We start from the raw sequence: 15,233 nt of genomic DNA on the forward strand, positions 1-15,233 counted from the left end.
TTGATTTTTTTTTGTACCGGTTCCGTGTTATTCTATAGGCTTTCTGTCTTCTTCTTCTTCTCCTTTATCTGTTTACCCTCCAGGGTTGGCTTTTCCCTTGAACTCATCGAGGGATCCCACCTCCATCGCCTCAAGGGCAGTGTCCTGCAGCTTCAGACTCTGGGTCGGGGGATACAACTGGGGAGGATAACCAGTACCTCGCCAAAGCGGCCTCACCTGCTATGCTGAACAGGGGCCTTGTTTGGGGATGGGAAGATTGGAAGGGATAGACAAGGAAGAGAGAAAGAAGCGGCCATGGCCTTAGGTTAGGTACCATCCCGGCATTTGCCTGGAGGATGAAGTGGGAAACCACGGAAAACCACTTCCAGGATGGCTGAGATGGGAATTGAACCCACCTTTACTCAGTTGACCTCCCGAAGCTGAGTGGACCCCGTTCCAGTCCTCGTACCGCTTTTCAAATGTCGTGGCGGAGCCGGGAATCGAACCCAGGCCTCCGGGGGTGGCAGCTAATCACACTAACCACTACACCACAGAGGCAGACCAGGCTTTTTTGTAATTGATAAATCCTCTCTGTGTTTGTTTCGCGAGTTTAATCCGGACGGTTGATTGATTTCCCCTAAGCATTTGAAATCATTTATCTGACGGATTTTACCCAACTGAGTTACCAGAGGTTGTTTGTCTGAGTATTGAGGGGAATCCTTCCAAGTACCGCGTATAATTTGCGCAGAATTGGAAGCCAGTATACAGCATTATCGTATTTGTAATCGCTTACTCCATATTCAGGACGTCCATCTACAATACGTAAGGAAGTTACCTGAAGAACAACATATGGCATTCCATACCCTTGACATACAAAAAGAAAGTCTTCCCCCAAACATTGTCCCCGTATTGTGCTGAAAGTCTTCTATGAATTTCCGCTCCTGGTACACCCTCAGACCGCAAACAACGGATTACGGAACGCTATTCTTCCTTGGTGCAGACACAGAGTGGCGCGGCCATCTTTACGTTGCAACAGTGCAAACTGTACTGATCTGCTAACGCTGAAACCTACACAGACGTAGACAATAGTGTCATCTATACTGAGAGTCAACTCAAGACCTTAGCGGTCCCTTTGATGTTAGTCAGACTTCTGGTCGGTGCAAAGGCTTCCGCAGCGCCAAGCAGTTCCCTAGGTTTGTTACCTGTTCCCGAAGTCAGGAGCTTCCTTCAGTTTGGTTAGATATTCTGCTGAACTGACTTGACGAATTACAAATTCTTGCCCCGTATAAATATGGAAAATATATCACAGGTTGTATGTTAATCGGGTTCGTTACCAACTCTATATTTCATACGTAGATGGCTATGAATAGTTATTGTTCTCAGCGGTGGTGTATGTAGCAAAATAATAATTATTTAATATGATATTGAAATCGTATTGCACTGTGTACTTAGTAAGCTTTGTTCGAGTTCATTCTATTGCTGATAAGTTCGCATAATATGTGCTACGTTGAAGATGAATCCAAGAAAACTGTTGGCAATACTAGCTGCAACAGCGTGTTCTTGTTCAGTATTCATAATGGCCGCCAGCTGTGAGCAAGACGTGTGTGATGCTGTGACGCTTGAGTCCCCTGTGAAATACTTTAAAGTTAACAAGCGTAGAGAAAAATTAAGTAGGAAATGTAAACCAAATTGTTTTAAACGTTTACAGCAGCCTACGAGATTAGAATCCGCTGTGGACTGTGGAAGACGTGGTAAAAACACCACGCAGCTGACCGGCGTTTCTGTGTACAGTGTTTACGCCGCTCGCGTGGAATTTAAACTCCACGGAAAATCCGAGTCTCCAGCGAAAGGTCGATGTGTCAGCTCAGCATTCACCGTAATAAAACAGGAAGGGCCTTAACACGGCACGGGAATAGGATCCTTGGCGTATTCCATAATAATAATAATAATAATAATAATTATTATTATTATTATTATTATTATTATTATTATTATTATTATTATTATTATTATTATTATTATTATTATTATTATTATTATTATTATTATTATTATTTGTACTTTGCTTTATATTCGTAACCGCCCTCTACCCGCAGAAGTGTTCTCATGAGGGGATCATGAGCTCGTTTTTACCCTTCCGAATGACGAGACTACAATATGTACGACATTCCTAGAAACATTGTATTTTGCAATCCCACTCACAGTTGTTTTTTTCAGCTTTTTGAACTGTGAGAAACTACCACCGACAGCCGTTGCGCAAGAGCGGAATCGTATACTTATGTTGTAAGTCTCACACAAATTGCATTATGAAATAAAAATAAACCTTGCTTCTCTTGCCTCGGTATTCATCAGTAAACTGTAGGTTTTACATGGTCAATAAAGGAATAAATAGGTATGGTACGTAATCAAAGTACAGCTATGTGAAAAGATGTGATTTCGTTTCATGCTTCACTGTTTCAGAATGAAGTAGGCTACTTGTTAGACAGACGCACGGCGTTAATAATAAGCTGGTTGTGGAGGAGATGGAGAACGGTGACGGGAAGGGGGAACAGGAGACGTGCTCACGTGCGGAAGGATACTTTTCCTAAGCTCTTGACTTGAATTTCAGTATAGCGGCTGCTGAGCACACAACGCCGTAGAGCCAACTTAAAGACAATTAGATCAAAATTGCAGATACATATTGACTTGCCTACGTATTAATGAGAATAATGAGTTTGTTTGGCCGGGTTTAATCTATCCTCTACAATGTGCACCTCAGTCACAACTAATCAAACGCCTTTCTTAGAGATCTGGACAAAATTATGAAATGTTCTGTAAAAGAAATAATGATGCTGCCAGATGATATTCCAAATTCGATGCTCTATAGTGACAGAAAGGTCAGAGGGATGTGAATAATGTGCGCAGAATGGGAATCCAGCATATAGAATTATAGTGTTTGTAATCGCTTACTCCAAATTCAGGACGTTTAAGGAAGTTACCTGAACAAGATATGACACTCCACACACTTGACATGCGAAAAGAAAGTCTTCCCCCAAAGACTGACGGAAGGAAAGTACGTGAAATTATGAGAAATCGATCCTTTCACTAGTGGTGCCAGTTACCACATAAAGGAAAGGGAGTAGCGTCATATTCAAACTGCCCGAAAACTAACTCCTGGATGACTCGTAAATCACTTCTGTCCTCTTCTGAATATATAAATGCAGTGAAGGTGTCGTGCAACCTCACGCAGTCAGATCGGTTCCCGGTAGGTCATTCAGCACGATCCTTCGCCACCAAAATGGCTGCAACAAGAGAGAAACCCTTGGACATGTGCTGGGATTCTGCCGGAGCAACCATCGCCACCACCGTACAAGAACATCGGTTACTGAAGCCCTGAGACAGCGTGGATGGGAGGTGCACGAGGGGGTTCATTGCACCTCTATCGATGATTCTAATCGGAGGGCTGACTTCATAGCCATCAACAGAAAGAACAGTACAGCAATGGTCTTAGACCCCATCATTCGCTTTGAAAGAGACTCAAATCAGGGTCGGGATGCAGACCTAGAAAAACAAGCTTCCCTTACCTGTCAGCAAAGTATAAAATACCTGTCAATCGGTGGATTGTCAGAGGAGCAAGACGCACCCTCCCTAGTCAGACATCGACCTTCCTACAAAATTGAAAGTTCCAATCTGTGAAATAGAAAAAGTAGTAATACAGATACTGAAGGACTGTCTACAAATCATTCATTTCTATCTTTACCTGAAAACGTAATTAACATTCCTCCCTATTAACCCTGAAAAAAAAGAAGACAATAACAGCATTAACAATTAAATTTCCACTTTTTGATGTTTTTTTTAAATTCCATTGAAATTGTAACCTGACTGTATTCCGGATAAGAATGGTCGCTCTCTCTGGAGGACGGACCATTTACCTTCAATGTAGCTCGAGGGGAAGATTTCTAATATTTAATAATGTAACCTTAAATTTCCAAAAAATGTAAATTTCTACTTCTAATGTAAATTTCAAACAATCAATATCTCTATTATTATTATTATTATTATTATTATTATTATTATTATTATTATTATTATTATTATTATTATTATTATTATTATTCGTTTTACAGTTTATTTGAGCCTGTTAATTATTTTGGAATTGGTTTCTGTGTGTTGTGGTGTACAGTCATTCTTAATGTAACGCCACCATCACCACCACCACCTCTCCAAGCCCTTTAACGTCACACAGCTCAATGTAGTTATATAAAATTATGAGAGTATGGCGCCACCTACTCAAGCCCTCTACAGCCGTCACTAGTCCTAACTTGATGTGACCTTCTATACGTATCTAAAAACATCTCCATTACAACAGAACATCATAAACAACATTATGTGTAACATAGAACCGGAATTTCGGTCCAGTGCGAGGGCCTTGACAAATATTCAGAAGACTGCGGATGTTCACAGAGGTTTTTTTATTTATATGAATCATCAATTACATATCTTACGAATAGGTTCAGTAATTTGCTCACTCCCACGGCAGATGTATACAGCTGAATGAGTGCAATGAATATTGCCCACACAAGCTCCAGTAATAAAGCACATAAACTGAAAAAGAAAAACGAAAGGCAAAAAAGCTTTCAGTTCGGCAAATAACCTTCCCACCACAGATCATGTATGTGATTACCACCGGAACGAAACACGATGTAAAGAAAAGGATATGTGCTTATCAGCCGTATATAAACCCCTGCATTGTGCAAACAGATCATCAGTTTCTGTTGTCTGCAGTCCCTGGAACATTTCTTGACATCATGAGGGCAGTACTTCTCGTAGCAGTTCTTCTGTTGGCCGCAGGAATCCTGGTGAGTATTCACAGGACACATATCTGTGAAAACCACAGTAAAATAGGGGAAAATCACTATTTTTGTCATCACAATTTGGACAGAAATTGCCGCAGGCAAGCAACTCAACGTTGAAAACATCCTAGGGACATGAGCTACGAATTTTAGTCATTATAAAGAATGAGAATATATTCTTTATTTATTCCTAAAAATTACAATCCTTTCCTTAATCACCGTTATCCGGTCGATTAGATTATCAGTTTGCCTTGTTTTACCACTACGAGCGCTAAAGTGAAGCAATGCGTTGCTTCACTTAAGCACCACTACGAGCGCTAATGTGAATCAATGCATTGTGTCACTTAAGCACCACTACGAGCGCTAAGGTCAATCAATGCATTGTGTCACTTAAGCACCACTACGAGCGCTAAGGTCAATCAATGCATTGTGTCACTTAAGCACCACTACGAGCGCTAATGTCAATCAATGCATTGTGTCACTTAAGCACCACTACGAGCGCTATTGTCAATCAATGCATTGTTTCACTTAAGCACCACTACGAGAGCTAATGTGAGTCAATGCAGAGTTTCACTTAAGCCCTTATAACTATATTCGGTATGGACATTTTTCGAAAAGTAAAAATACCGAGTGAATTGAACAAAGGAACACGTTATAGAAAGGATTACGTAAATAAGTTAATTTGACTCGGACTTAAATCAAAATAAAACGGGTAAAGAAACAAGCGATTTTAGGCTGTTTTTCTGGAACTGCATTTAGGCCGGAAGTGATTTTCAAAATTTGTCCTTTTAGATTTGTAGATCTATCTAAGACTCACAATTTGTAACCTTTCCGGCCTCTTTAGCCCTTCAACTTTCGGCACAATTGAGGAAATTGCTTAATGTTACGTTTTTTCGTAGTTTGTAAGGGTTACTTTGTCTGCTAAGACATGTTTTCAGCATTTAAAACTATTTTACCAAATTTTGATATTGTAGTCTACTTTTTACCTATATGCTGAGGGTAGTAGCTCTGAGAATATCATTCCTGTCACATGAATAGCTTCCGATTGTACCCATCCGACAGCTTGGAGTGAATTTGCATCCTTAAAAACATCGCAAGGAATAAACTGGCATTAAAAGTTAACCATGAAGTGTAATAATAATTTCGTGTGGCTATTTCTAGCCGAGTGCAGCCCTTGTAAGGCAGACCCTCCGATGAGGGTGGCCGGCATCTGCCATGTGTAGGTAACTGCGTGTTATTGTGGTGGAGGATAGTGTTATGTGTGGTGTGTGAGTTGCAGGAATGTTGGGGACAGCACAAACACCCAGCCCCCGGGCCAATGGAATTAACCAATGAAGGTTAAAATCCCCGACCCGGCCGGGAATCGAACCCGGGACCCTCTAAACCGAAGGCCAGTACGCTGACAATTCAGAAAACGAGTCGGACACCATGAAGTGTAACCAGTAACTAATATGTCAATGATGATTTTTGTCCATCTACAATAAGTATTTCTCTCCAAATTATTACGGTAAAAATATTGAGTTTCCACCTCTGTACTGTGGTCATCACAAACATATGCCCTTATGGCGCCAGCACACGATATTACCCGTCAAGAAATTGGTCATAATTCTACTAACATTTGGCCGACCGATGTATTACTTTCCATCCTGTAGTCATGGTACCAGGATCGAGACCTGACACTGTACAAGGCATTTGCGTGACTGTTGATATCGTGATCACAGCTAAGAAATGCCATCATTGATGAAAATGAAAGTCCACAGCCTATTCCCAGCCATTCGACGGGGTCAGGAATGGAATGAATGAAGCCCCCATCTAGCGGTAAGGATGGAAATTGTGCCGACTTTCGAAGCCTGTCGCATTCCTCTGGGGCAATGATTAATGCCTGACAGATGAAATGAAATAATATCGGAGAGTGTTGCTGGAATGAATGATGACAGAGAAAACCGGAGTACTCGGAGAAAAACCTGTTCCGGATCCATACAGTAAGATCGAGAACACAAGCGAATGGACTAATCTTTTATTCGTATTCATAGACATTGCTCTATTTTGCCAGGTCTTCTTTAATTTTGCCATATCTGTACGTCCTAGAATGGTGCGACGTTTGATTTCTTTATCGCTTCTACTTGTATCCCCGATTATTGAACCAAGATAAGGAAACTGACAGACTCATTGGAGATTGTTCAAGTGCTGGAAGCTGAATCTCTGCACCTTTGTTGACAATCAGTAGTTTTGTCCAAGGCAAAGTTTCTGGCACAAGGTCCCGAGGACGGGTCACGAAAAGATAGGTTGATCAAGTAAGAGAGATCATGGACTTAACCATGGAGAACTACTGTCCGGGAAACGCAAGTTCGTACAGAATGGCGTCAGTTTATAAAAGAAACAACAAAGTCCTTGGGTCATGGTACGCAGTCATGAGCGGAACGACTGGAGAGAGAGACCTATCTGAATTGGTCGTTGCATGATTTCATGATTATGATCGTGCATGAATGAACACTCTTCTCATCCGATCACGGATAGCCACCAACTAGGGAGAGAACTTTCATTAATGAATGAGTGAATGATTGAAAGGAACTGAATTCATGCTTTCAGCCTAGCACTGCGGAACACAGCCGTCTGGGAGGGTACGTTCCAATCTGCATGACTGACTGAATTAATTAATGAGGAAGGGGAGTTAGGGATTATACTTATTTACCAAGGGAGATGATCAAATAAATTACCAAATATTTCACATATTTTTTTGAAAAGACTAAAAATTATAGGGAATCTGCCACTTGGGTGAGAGCCCAAAATGCAGATCATTACTGATCGAAAACTTGAAATTGAGGATGTCCAGTTTTATATGACTGTGGATATCTTAATCATAGTCACGCAACCTCCAGGCTTATGGCACTGTTGGAGCCTGAGGTCCATAATGAACACGAATACTGGTCTTAAGTATTTATGAACAAATGCAATTCGACGATTTGATATGTGCTTTTACAGGCCAGCGCTCAGAGCCCTGAGGATGCTCAGAAGACATTCGAGAAGGGAGCAGGGATGTTCAAAGATGCTGCAGAGGGTGCTGCCAAGCAGGGGCAGGAGGCTGCACAAAAAGGAGCTCAAAGCGCTGGAGGACGATAAAGGTACGTTGTTGAGACGGGATTAATATTTGTTATCATCTTCAAACTATTTTCCTCATTTATTTCCCAGTTGTAGGTGTGTATTATTTATTTATTTATTTATTTATTTATTTATTTATTTATTTATTTATTTATTTATTTATTTATTGTTATATTTTCCTTTCTTTTCTTTCGTTAATATCTGAAGCCATTTCCTTTCAGTTTCGACTCAGTTATTTATTTATTTATTTATTTATTTATTTATTTATTTATTTATTTATTTATTTATTTATTTATTTATTTATTTAATTTATTTATTTATTTATTCTTCCTTCTCTTGCGTTAATATCTGAAGCCATTTCCTTTCAGTTTCGACTCAGTTATTTATTTATTTAATTTATTTATTTATTTATTTATTTATTTATTTATTTATTTATTTATTTATTTATTTATTTATTTATTTATTTATTTATTTATTTATTTATTTATTTTTCCTTCCTTCCCTTTCGTTAATATCTGAAGCCATTTCCTTTCAGTTTCGACTCGGTTATTTATTTATTTATTTATTTATTTATTTATTTATTTATTTATTTATTTATTTATTTATTTATTTATTTATTTATTTATTTTTCTTCCTTCTCTTTCGTTCATATCTGAAGCCATTTCCTTTCAATTTCGACTGTTATTTATAATTAGGGCTCGGAAGTTGAGGAAAAGTCCCTTTTCTCTCGAGTGTCCGAAGATGAGGTCCAACATGATATATGTTCATTCTAGGTCATTGTGGAATTTATTTATCTCTTCGTTTGCCTTTTTCAGCGTTGTTTGGATTTTAGGTCCTTTTTAGCCTTTGTAAGCCTTAAAGGCTTTTTGTACAACTTCACCTTATTTCGAGTACATTTGTACTGCCCATTCTCAGTTCGAATCATCATTAGCTCATTCACAACCTACAAAGCTGGAGATGGCTATTGTGATATACTGCAAAGCAAACTGGGGTAAGGTTTCCGAATTCCAATTTCTGTAACCCTAGCATGGTTAAGGCGACACTCCGGAGGTAAAAATCGATATTTTGGCCACTTTGTTGACATTTTTATGACTGAAATTGAAAGGATTGAGATTTTTTCTTGTCACGAAATTTTTCCGCTGAATTCAAACAATTTATCACTGTAATCATGCTTTGTTTGCCTATTGTAATTTTACATTTAAATCCCATTTTCTCCCATAATATTCTCCCAAATGTAAGAAAATTTGTGTGGTATATATATCACAGCAATATTAAGAAACTTGCGTATGGAATTCTTGATTGAAGATTTTGCTCAAATAGTAGGGATTTTTAAGTCCAAAATTTTAGAAAGTAAAAATTACACAAACTTTAGTACGATATATCTCCTTCTATAAACTATGTACAGAAAAATCGATACGTAGTTCTTTTAAAAGAAGTATTATCTACCTAATTACGAATTTACATTAACATATTAATTAAATTTCATAAAAAGGAAATGGAATTAAGAATTTCAAAAAGAAATATTTTGGGAAACTATTAAATGTATATTAAAGAAATGTTCGTGATATCTCTATTTATGTAGGTGACATTCCCACAAATTTCGTGAAAATCCATGCATTAGATAAAAATATGTTTTTATCACCGGAGTGCCGCCTTGATTCCAGATATATTGATCGCAATTTCTTTCTCTAGGATGCCCATTGCGGGTTCGCTGAATTCATTCTAGGTGGGCAAGATATTCCATTCTAAATGCTGCAAGTACTTTGTTTAACAAATAGGGAATTCCTTTATTTAAATTATGTTAACTTAAAATATATAATTTCTGATAGAAGAAGTATTTCTTCTTCTTAATCTGTTTACCCTCCAGGGTTGGCTTTTCCCTCGGACTTAGCGAGGGATCCCACCTCTACCACCTCAAGGGCAATGTCCTGGAGCGTGAGATATTGGGTCGGGGATAAAACTGGGGAGGAGGACCAGTGCCTCGCCCAGGCGGCCTCAGCTGCTATGCTGAACAGAGGCCTTATGGGGGGATGGGAAGATTGGAAGGGATAGACAAGAAAGAGGGAACGAAGCGGACGTGGCCTTAAGTTAGCTACCATCCCGGCGTTTGCCTGGAGGAGAAGTGTGGGAAACCGCGGAAAGCCACTTCCAGGATGGCTGAGGTGGGAATCGAATATCCCTCTAATCAGTTGACCTCCCGAGGCTAAGTGGACCCCGTTCCAGCCCTCGTACCACTTTTCAATTTTCTTGACAGAGCCGGGAATCGAAGCCCGGCCTCCGGGGGCGGCAGCTAGTCACACTAACCACTACACCACAAAGGTGGACACGGTAACTGTATCAAATTGATAAAAATGCACTTCATGCCATTGCAATTTTCACTCTATATTTATTTATTTATTTATTTATTTATTTATTTATTTATTTATTTATTTATTTATTTATTTATTTATTTATTTATTTATTTATTTATTTATTTTTAAATTTGAAATTCTCCTGTTGACTGTTGTACAGCTATTCCCGACCAGAACAAACTTTTTCTTTCTTTACATCTATATTAATAAAAGCAAGTCTGTTAGGACCTATATACAGTGTAATTCAGCAGCCCCTTCCAATATCGTTGCCTGCAGCCCAACTAACGCGCACATGGTCATAGGGGTGCTATTCCCCTGCAGGCGTACTGTATGGTACGAATGTTCAGTGAGCACATTCTACACACGATTCTGAACCGTAGCGAACTGTTATATCATCCGCAAAACATGACGCCTTGAAATCATGTAGCAACGTCCTTTTACCATGTAACTATGCTAATGTGCCGTGCCTCGTGATCGGATGTAACGAAGAGGGGAATCAATGCATAAAACTAGGTAACAATGGAGTAATTAATGTCTTAAACACCAAACGGGATGACGTATGTACTCGTCTCTCGTCGTACTACCAGCGTGTTTCAACCAATGCAGCGTAGCTGATATGGTTAGGCGTTCACCTAGTAATCGACGGAATGTGCCAGCGGCGGCTCGAATCCTGTATCGTTTAAATACTTTTGCATCGGTATGATGTTTGAATACTTAAACACAGGCCCACGTTTGCCACATTCAAACAATAGAATGATGCTGTTAATCATCTTGTGCCCTCCGCATACTCCGCTGGTTAGGGCCTGAATGTACTTTAATCTCTCCTGTCATTCGGCATGTTTTCCACAGAGGAGTACGTTGACATGCCCCTCATGTATGGGGAAGCGAGACAAAACTCATGCGAGGCACTACGTCTGTACCAGGAATGGTATCCCAACAAGCAACACCCGGCTGCTACGACATAACGCCGTGTTGAAAAGCGCTTAAGAGCAACAGGCGTGATTTCCAACCAGCCACCAGTCCGCGATAGGCCCGTTACATCGGATGAAACAGTCCGGCTCCATGGCTAAATGGTTGGCGTGCTGGCCTTTGGTCACAGGGGTTCTGGGTTCGATCCCCGGCATGGTCGGGAATTCTAACCATCATTGGTTAATTTCCCTGGCACAGGGGCTGGGTGCATATGTCGTCCTCATCATCATTTCATCTTCATCACGACGCGCAGGTCGCCTACGGGAGTCAAATCGAAAGACCTGCACCTGGCGAATCGAACATGTCCTCGGACACTACCGGCATTAAAATCCATACGCAATTTCATTTTTTCATCGGGTGAAACAGAAGAGGTCGTTCTGGAGGCAGCTCATAATAATCCACACACCAGAACAAGGGCGATTGCACGACAGGTGAACACCAGCCAGCCGTCCGTCTGACGAATACTGCATGAACATAAATTTCACCCATACCATCTTGAGCTACACCAAAAGCTCAATGGGCGTGATTTCGAAGCTCGAATGGAGTTCTGTTGGTGGCTATTAGGAAAGCCAGACAATGGTGCAGCATTCGTATCGCATATCTTGTTCTCAGATGAATCACGATTCCACAATAATGGGAACGTCAATCGCCACAATATGCACTATTGGAGTCCGGACAATCCTCACTGAATGCGACAGGCGGCCCATCAAGTACGATGGGAAGTGAATTTTTGGTGTGGAATCATGGGGGATCACCTGATTAGATCTTACTTCTTTGAGGGCCAATGGACGGGTCCACGCTACCTGCACTTTCTGCATCAGGAACTCCCACTGCTGCTGGAGGATGTGCCCTTGCATGATCGTTTGACGATGTGGTTGCAACACGATGGAGCTCCACCACATTCGACTTTGTCCGTTCGTTACCATCTGAACGAGGAACTGCCAGGGAAATGGATAGGACGAGGAGGCCCTGTTCCTTGGCCCGCTAGATCAACGCCGTTAGACTTCTTCTAGTGAGGACATTTAAAAAACGCCGTTTACACTCAAGCACCAGAAAACCCCGACCAGCTCCGGCAACTCATCACGGACGCCTGCCGAACAATTACACCTGGAATGCATCAGCGCGCAAGACGATTTATTGGACACCGGGCCCGAATATGGATAAACCAAAACGGTCATCACATCGAGCATTTGCTACGATAAAACATTGTCAGGGCAGTTGCTTTCCTATTATTTCTGGTCTGTATGTGCCCGGCCTACTAACTAAGAATAGGGCCAAAAACACATTCGTTCACACACAATTTGCATGCAAGCGGGTATTGAACTTACATTGCGTGCGGTACGTATTAAACAAATATTTCAAACATTTGTAATCGTCGCCCCGGACGCGAACTTCCCACCAGACATACAGACCCGCTCCGCCACGCCTTTACCAACTACACTACGGTTCCGTACGGCGCATTGGGCAGCTTATAGCAAGTATTAAGTTTACTGCGATCAAAATATCACTTTAGTGTTTCGCCAGCCTGTCAGGTTCATCTGATCTAGAAGGCACACGTATGCTTTCCAGTGTTTAATACGAGTATAACATTACGGCGTCCTATCATGGTGAGGCGGTAAATACCAAGATTTCCGGTTGAGTTGTCTGAGCATACCGGCAGGGCAGATGTTTTCAGTACGGAATGAATATTGTGGGTTGCATAAAACTACATTGAAAGGGGCAGCTGAATCACGCTGTGTATAAGTATAAATAAAGGTATAAAAATGAAAGTAGACGGGAATTTGTGAGGCCCTTCCAGGCATCTCAGAAACTTAATACTTGGTACCAGAGAAGCTGATGACCTCAGGATCCCTAGAAAAATCGAAAATTTGAAAAATTCCCTGGGAGGGGCAGGCTGGGGGGGTTTAAAATTTGGTGCTCAGCATAAGAACGCAGTCGAATATATTCATCCAAAGCGATGACATACAGGTTTCGTGGGCTTAAAAGTTTCAGGAAAGTCCTAATTGTTACCTCCTTCCCCTAAAACAAGATGGCGGTACAATCTGCTACCGGGTTTGAAGGCGATCCTGTCGATACGTCTTGTCCCACCGTCAACTGCGAGGCCATGGACCTCTTCATGTACTAGGTACCCTTTACCACGTAGCGTATCGGCCAGGAAAGACCGGATGTGATGATGACTGGTGTTTCGTAGGCATTCACCGAATGGGCAAGATCCTCAGACATGTGCCAAAGTGTCAATCTCACCGCATCGTCTGCAGTGTTTACCATGGCGCGCTGTCTTTTGAGAGCATCTTTCCACTCGGTGCTTGTGAGTCCGTCCTGTTTTCTTATCCACCGGTTGGCCGAAGTAAACTCTTAATATATGTCTGTAAACTGACCGTAATCACACGCAAAGGGTTGATAGTTGTTTGGATAAAATTATCTTCTTCTTATTCATCTGTTTACCCTCCAGGGTCGGTTTTTCCCTCAGACACAGCGAGGGATCCCACCTGTACCGCCTCAAGGGCAGTGTTCTAGAGCTTCAGACTCTGGGTCGGGGGATACAACTGGGGAGGATGACCAGTACCTCGCCCAGGTGGCCTCACCTGTTATGCTGAACAGGGGTCTTGTGGGGGATGGGAAGTTTTGCTATTTTTTATGTCGCACTGACATAGATATGTCTTATGGCGACGATGGGACAGGAAAGGCCTAGGAATGGGAAGGAAGCGACCGTGGCCTTAATTAAGGTACAGCCCCAGCATTTGCCTGGTGTGAAAATGGGAAACCACGGAGAACCATCTTCAGGACTGCCGACAGTGGGATTCGAACCCACTATCTCCCGGATGCGAGCTCACAGCTGCGCGCCCCTAACCGCACGGCCAACTCGCCCGGTAAGGGAAGTTTGGAAGGGATAGACAAGGAAGAGGGAAGGAAGGGGCCTTGGCCTTAAGTTAGGTACCATCCCGGCACTTGCCTGGAGGAGAAGTGGGAAACCACGGAAAACCACTTCCAGGATGGCTGAGGAGGGAATCGAACCTCCTGTACTCAGTTGACCTCCCGAGGCTGAGTGGACCCCGTTCCATCCCTCGTACCACTTTTTCAAATTTCGTAGCAGAGCCGGGAATCGAACCCGGGCCTCCGGGGGTAGCAGCTAATCACACTAAGCACTACACCACAGAGGCGGACGGATAAAATTATATGAACGTAAAAAATTGACGAAAGTAGGCTATGTTTCATTAAGGTAAGACAAAATAACAAATTTTGGAAATATGTCTTTATATGTGACTTTAAACAATATAATTTAAAAAGTGTAATTCAAATCTAAATACCACCTTCAGAAAATTTAAATACGGTAAGAAGGATAATGGTCGGAGCTCGTAGTACCACACCTCATCATTTCATCTCCAAGTGGAAGCGCTTTCAACTTCCAATGAAGCTTATCCCCGAAATTGTGCCTCTCGTCCTCCGACACTCCATCAGGATCTTTAGACACCACCTCTATATCACTGAAATTATACACGAATTACTGTTTACCGTATCTCTTTTATAATTCAGAGCTTTCTTCTATTAAGAGAAATGTATAGATAAAATTTGCTATGTTTTACCTTCGTTTTAATAGCAGCCTGTAAATACAGGAGACTGTCCCCAAATAAATGGAAAAGTGTAATCCATGAAGAAAAATGTGAATATAGACACTTAAACAGACGTCATTTTTTAATAATTAACTGATGAATGAGTTCGAAAATGGCCATAACAGTTCTGAAATGTGTGTTCTATAGTAAACACGTAATATATTTTCAATTTAGAAAGTGTTGTTGCTTTGAGATAACAAAAATGTAAATCCTATTAGCAAGCTTACTGCGCATTGACCAATTTTTAATCTTTTCTTCGTCTTTCTGCAGGATCGGTGTCCATGAAGGAAGACTGCCTCACATCAACAACCTAACACTTAATCTGTGATAATGCTTATTTTCTACTGTTACCCTGTCATCACTGAAATAAAACTGTTATAGCAACTGCTGAA

At 41.2% G+C, this 15,233-nt stretch overlaps 1 long non-coding RNA gene across 1 annotated transcript; it reads left to right on the forward strand.

Annotated features, from left to right (window-relative positions):
* The first annotated feature begins 4,717 nt into the window (after positions 1 to 4,717).
* Positions 4,718 to 15,233, forward strand: LOC136886313 (uncharacterized). Its single transcript, XR_010861768.2, has 3 exons — positions 4,718 to 4,817; positions 7,794 to 7,933; positions 15,112 to 15,233. It is a non-coding gene; the product is annotated as an uncharacterized lncRNA (long non-coding RNA).

This window comes from Anabrus simplex, chromosome X, assembly GCF_040414725.1.
Source record: "Anabrus simplex isolate iqAnaSimp1 chromosome X, ASM4041472v1, whole genome shotgun sequence".
Classification (NCBI taxonomy): Eukaryota; Metazoa; Arthropoda; class Insecta; order Orthoptera; family Tettigoniidae; genus Anabrus; species Anabrus simplex.